Raw genomic sequence first — 5,928 nt, 5'->3', positions numbered from 1 at the left:
TAAAACTTATACGGGAAATAAAGTTATAACATTCAAGTAATTCACAAAATAACACAAAACACACTTGAGAAGGATACGGGAGCTCTCAGAAGATAAATTCCACTTGCTGCGCCAGTGCTCGATCAAATACTTCCCCGTGATGACACTCCGTCAATCAGGTAGGTATTAAATCCGTAGAACTCCACTTACTTCACGAATCCCGTTCACCGTTACAACCCCCTGTCCCGGGCCCGCTCATCTAAAAAAGGCGCTACTATTCAAGTACGCCAAGCGAGACCTTTTAATAGATCAACCTTATATTTTTCTCATGGCTCATCAAGCTTCACGATTAAGCACATGTCGGCTCGCATCACAAGGTTAGCCTATGATTTTGGGCGTCCCCCGAATACGAATACGAATATAAGTCGATGAGCAGCGCTCCATTCGATGATTCCAAATACGAATCACAAATACGAATCATAACCATACGAATATGAGTCGATGAGACAACGCTCCAATCGACGGTTTCAAGTATGATGCACATAGCCAAATTCAAATTTAATTTTTGTCGCGCCCCATTTTTTAAAATAAAAAATAACGGGTTTATAAAAAATGAATTTTGGATTTATTTTTGAGTAAAAGTGTGAGTTAAATGATTTGTAAAAAATAAATAAAGAAAATGAGCCTAAAATAGGATTTAATAAGTGCAACGATTTTGGCCCAAATTATAGTTTAAAAATGATTTTTGAATAAAAAAATCGGAGTTGCCACTTGGTATCGAGTTAAGGTGTACCAAGTCATCTAAAATGAAATTTTAGATAAAAAGTATAGAAAACTCTTTTTAAACGACTCCAAATCTTTGAAAATCAGAGAGAGTGTTCGGGAGTCACATTTGAAAAAAGGGAAGGTAAGAATAAAATTCAAGACACCCTTTCAACCTAATCAAGGTTAGTTGCATGATTTAGTTAAAGATTTTCTTATTTTTAATTTAGAAATTTATCACATTTGGACGTAATATATGAACGCCTAGACCTAATGTATCGGGGTCAACATGTCTCTTTGAATCTTAGTTGGTACAAATCGCATTAATTACGATACCCAAAAGTAATTATTTGAAGAGGTTACGAATGTGCAAAATATGAGACTCTAAGAAAAGAAAAGAAAATAATAATTATACAAATATACATGATCTAGAGGAATGCATCATAACAGGTGCGGGAGGCTAATACTCATAACTTCAATGTTCCCTTTAATAGACAGAATACGAACGTGCTAAGGTTAGAAAACCAAACTCGTCCATATCCCATATTCGAGGGGTATTTCCTAATCTAATGAGGCAAATGTACTAACATATCTCTAATTTTTCTTATATAAAGTGCAAGTCTAATGTTATGTCTCACACATAGGGTTATATAGAGGGAAATATGAGATAAGGGATATATATAGGGGAAATATGGTATAAGAGATGTGTATAGGGGAAATATGGGATAAGCGATGTGTATACAGGGGAAATGTCACGCAAACAATGATAAAAAACCTGAAAAGTAGAAAATAAGCATGAGAGTGTAGTGATTGGCATACAAACATGATCTAACGCGTGAAGGGATCCTAAGGGTGTAGCGTTGGACCATCCCATGTCTCTATTTTCTCACTAGCGTTGGACTAATGAGAAATCGAAAAAAGAAACTACAACTAGCATTGGACTAGTGTAGAATCGGGAGAGAGGTCACAACTAGCGTTGGACTAGTGTGGTGACGTCACACATTGATTATAACTAATTTAGTCATATAAAACATAATAAAGCAAGTCACTACAAGAAATTTGGTCTTCAGTGACAAGCCATTTTTGTCACAAAAAAATAAAAAGTCGTCACTGATAACTTTTATTGACAACTTTCTAGTTGTCACAGAGTCGTCACTGAAGGCCCGTCGGTAAAAGTATATAGTGACGACAATAAAAGTCGTCAGTGAATGGAACTCTTTTGTGACAACTGATGTCGTCAATAATTATTGTAATTTTAGTGATGACATAGTATCTTGTCAATGATGTACAAATAAATGTCGTCACTAAAAGTGATATGTAATTGTCATTGGTATAGACTAATTACTGACGACTTTTGTTGTCACTAAACACTTTTTAATTTTATGACCGCAGATTGTTATTAATGGAAAATTCTGATTCAATGATAACTCTTTATCACCATGAAAATTGAAAATTTTCCTACAACAATTATATCTATAAATGGAAAAAAATGACAATGATTTATAATTAGCAAATGAATGCATCCATTGCATTACGAAATGTCAAAATATCATATAAGCATTCAAATATCATAATGAAGTTCAACAACACCCTATAGATAGTTTGATAAGTGGTATTTGGCCTAAATTTCACATATAACTCGAGGTAGCTTTACAAAACAAATCCAAGTCCCAAATTTCAACACAGAGCCGCTTCAGCAACACTCAGCTCCTCCCCTCAACACTCCGCTCCTCCCCTCAGGTAAAATATTTGTAAGGCAGTTTTCAGCAATGGCTCCTAAAGCTGACACCACAAAAAAACTTGATACAAAGGCTCAGGCAGCCAAGGTTGCCAAATTTGTCAAATCTGGGACAACTTTTAAGAAGAAAGCCAAGAAGATCCGGACCAAAGTTACCTTCCATCGTCCTAAGACATTCAAAATCAAAATCAAAATCAGCCCCAAAGAAAATCAAAATCAGCCCCAAACTAATGCACCAAATTAGCTCAAGAAATAAGTACTGCTATTAAACTTCAGCCTCAAAGGAATAATATAACAAGTTGATAAGGCAACAAGCACTACTATAACAAGTACTGATATAAGTACTGCTATGAACAATATAACCAGTTGATAAGACGATAAGCACAACACTAAAGGAAAAGCAACTTCAGTTCACTTGCTTAGCTAAAACATTCAAATAAACTAAACTAAACTAAACCAAAACAATCCAAACTAATGCACCACAGAGGATACAAGGTGTCAAGTATGATAACCAAAGTAATGTCGATCATGATATAAGGTGTCAAGTAGGAGCAATGTGTACCAACATAACTAGAATGTTTCTTTGCCATTTAAAAGCAAATAACAACTTTCTTGTTCTAGATCTCTGAAATTACTTTTGCTGTTTGTCATGGTGTATTAATTCCATAGAAAACCAGCACCCCTTAATATTGTATTCCAATCAAACTAGTGAGTTAGGCAAGTGGCGGGACATTGCAAAACATTCACAGTGAAATTTACTTCAAGAATGGCACCAAAAATGGGAACCATTCATGTGAAAAGAAAAGGTATTACCTCAAGGAATGCCTTCAAAACCCACATAAAAGTTAGTATTATTACTCCGTTAACAGAAAATCCAACCTACATCCAGCAAAAAGTTTGTGATTATACAGTATAAAATAATGCTATATGGAGAACAAACTACCATGTAAGACGTGAAACTATCAATAATTAGCAATTAACTGTGGCAAGATGTACACTTCTCAATTTAGCATTATTCCAAGTAGAAGAGGCAAAGCCATATTAATTTGAAAAGGGACATATAGATAGCTGGGGGAGATGGAAAACAGGTTTTATAGTGAATATTGGGCTAATAGATAATATGATAGCACTTAGCAGAGCTGTGGGGAGTACTCAAAAGGATAAAAATGGCTTGGAACTCTGGAGAAAGAAGAGTGATTCTGGACACGAATTGCAAGGCAGCTTTCGAACTAATACAAGGAGCAGGACAGGACTCACCACTATACAATCTAATATGTCAGATCAGGAATGTTTTAAGCAGGGATCGGGAATCCTGGCTACAACATGTTTGGAGAAAGAAGTAAGTGTGTAGACTAGCTAGCTAAAAGTAGTGTCAACAAAGAATCTGGGATGCAGATTCTAACAGAACCGCCACAGGAACTTAGTGAATTGCGTGGTGCAAATATTTTAGGGGCTGCGACCCTATGTTTTGTTTCTGTTTAAGAGGATTGACCTCTCCCTTGTAAACTTAACAAAAGGAACATACTAGGCAGAGAAGTAAATGTGGTCAACACATTTGCAAGCAAAACATTTTGGCCAAAGCACCTTTGCCCTTAAAAAATAGTGAAACATGTGAAATTCAGCACAAGTAAGGCTAACAAGTATATTCTGGAGAATCATGGACTCTCAAAACATACCACAAGAAGCTGTCCATGCTGTTCTAATAACATTCCTAGTTCATGAATTTTTACGGAGGAAGATCTTTTTTCACATCAAAACTAATTGATGAGTTTTGGTCCTCTTACCAAGCTCTTCCAAAATGATACTAGTACAAGTCCTTAAGTAGACTTGAGATGCAGCCTTAGAACTCTATCACCAGATTTCTCAGTCACTAGATGCAACACCTTAGACTTGAGATGCAACCTTAGAGGTTTGTGTTCTAGAATGAATTTATAAGTTAGCAGAAAAAAAAAGTCTACAGTATCTTAACTTGCAGGACTACATCCATAGCTAATATACAGCTTTTAAGGCAAAGTACAAATGCAATGATTTGGAGCAACTTGTCCAGGTTTCTAAAAAAATAAATAAATGGAAACAAAGGAAATGAGAGTCGATTTGTGAGTGCGCACATTTACACAAAGATAGAGCACTTCCAACAGGGGGGGATGTAATACATTTCATTCAGTTCTCCACAGAATCGAAATTAACTGCATTTCTGGTCATTAATTAACCACACATTGTACCAACTTTCTTTGCTAAACTTGTCATAATACCTGTTACAACAATGACGATAAAGACAGCCAACGCAATACTTCCACCATCATACCATCCTTCTTTTATACCCTGGAAAACAACATATTAGACTATGGCAAGACCAAATCAAAATTAACCAATCAAAACATGTCAGCATTTTCCATTTTCCACTCAGATTAGCTAGTAAATCACAAGTATATTAAAAAATACTTTAATCTATAAGAATTTGATAGGGACAGATACCATTCTTGTCAGAAAATCAAAAGACAAGATTTAAAATTCATACAACTAACAAAATCATGATCTCAAACATATAGTAGTACAACAAAATTATTAAACAGAAAAAACTTTATAGGGCTTACAATTCTCAATTCAAAATAAGTATTAAGAGTGAACTTATCCTTAAAATTAAAATAATAATAATAATAATTAGAGCAAACTCAAAAATTAAGCTTACCTCTGTCTTTATCCCAAGGGCCAAAGAAGCAGCCGCAGCTACCATCAAGATGATTAAAGTAGTGTCTCGACAAGCTTCCCACAGAAACCTCTATAACACAACTCACAAATAAGCAAGTTAACGAGGCACAGCTCATGATGCAAATGGTTCAATAACTCAACGATTTGCAGTAACATACCCAAATCTTCAAAATAAGAACATGCTGCTAATGTTCAATTAGACTAGTAACAATAAAGTTTATAAAAAAGAGGGGGGGAATTTCCCTCAGTCACCGCCGGCTTGGTGCAGGTGTTCTTCTTGCGCTTCTTGGCGCCACCGTCGAGGTGGAGGACAAGGTGGAGGGCTGACTCCTTCTGGATGTTGCAGTCGACTAGGGTGCGGCTGTCCTCGAGCTGCTTGCCAGTGAAGATGAGGTGCTGCTGGTCCCGGGGATGCCCTCCTTGTCCTGGGCAGAAAAATTTTTTTTTTTTAAAATTAGGGCAATAAAATTTGGGGAGAAATTGAAACAATTGATCATCTAAGTAGGGTAGAAAAGGTGATTGCAAATGATGGTGATTGCTAATTAGGGTAAGAAACTTTGGGGAAACTAGACAAATGATAGAGAAGAAGAGAATTTACCCAAAAATTGAATGTTGGGAACACAAAATCGGGTCAATAAAAATTGGGGGAAATTGATTACTAAGCAAGAAGAGAGAAACTTGCCTTTTTACAGCACATGCTCTGAGGAAACATATCAAAATCAGTAGCCCAATAAGGAGGA

General features: G+C 36.0%; 1 long non-coding RNA gene across 2 annotated transcripts; it reads right to left on the bottom strand.

Annotated features, from left to right (window-relative positions):
- Positions 1 to 2,270: 2,270 nt before the first annotated feature.
- Positions 2,271 to 5,607, bottom strand: LOC113781453. Of its 2 annotated transcripts, XR_003469610.1 has the most exons (5): positions 5,347 to 5,607; positions 5,169 to 5,258; positions 4,732 to 4,801; positions 3,293 to 3,358; positions 2,271 to 2,646 (listed from the first exon to the last, which is right to left on the bottom strand). It is a non-coding gene; the product is annotated as an uncharacterized LOC113781453 (long non-coding RNA). The 2 variants fall into 2 exon arrangements; XR_003469609.1 differs by having other exon boundaries at positions 5,169 to 5,607.
- Between the last annotated feature and the right edge of the window lie 321 nt (positions 5,608 to 5,928).

This window comes from Coffea eugenioides, chromosome 8 (assembly GCF_003713205.1).
Source record: "Coffea eugenioides isolate CCC68of chromosome 8, Ceug_1.0, whole genome shotgun sequence".
In the NCBI taxonomy this organism is placed as follows: Eukaryota; Viridiplantae; Streptophyta; class Magnoliopsida; order Gentianales; family Rubiaceae; genus Coffea; species Coffea eugenioides.
Note: the sequence above shows the minus strand (reverse complement) of the source record. Positions and strands in the feature narration are given on the sequence as shown.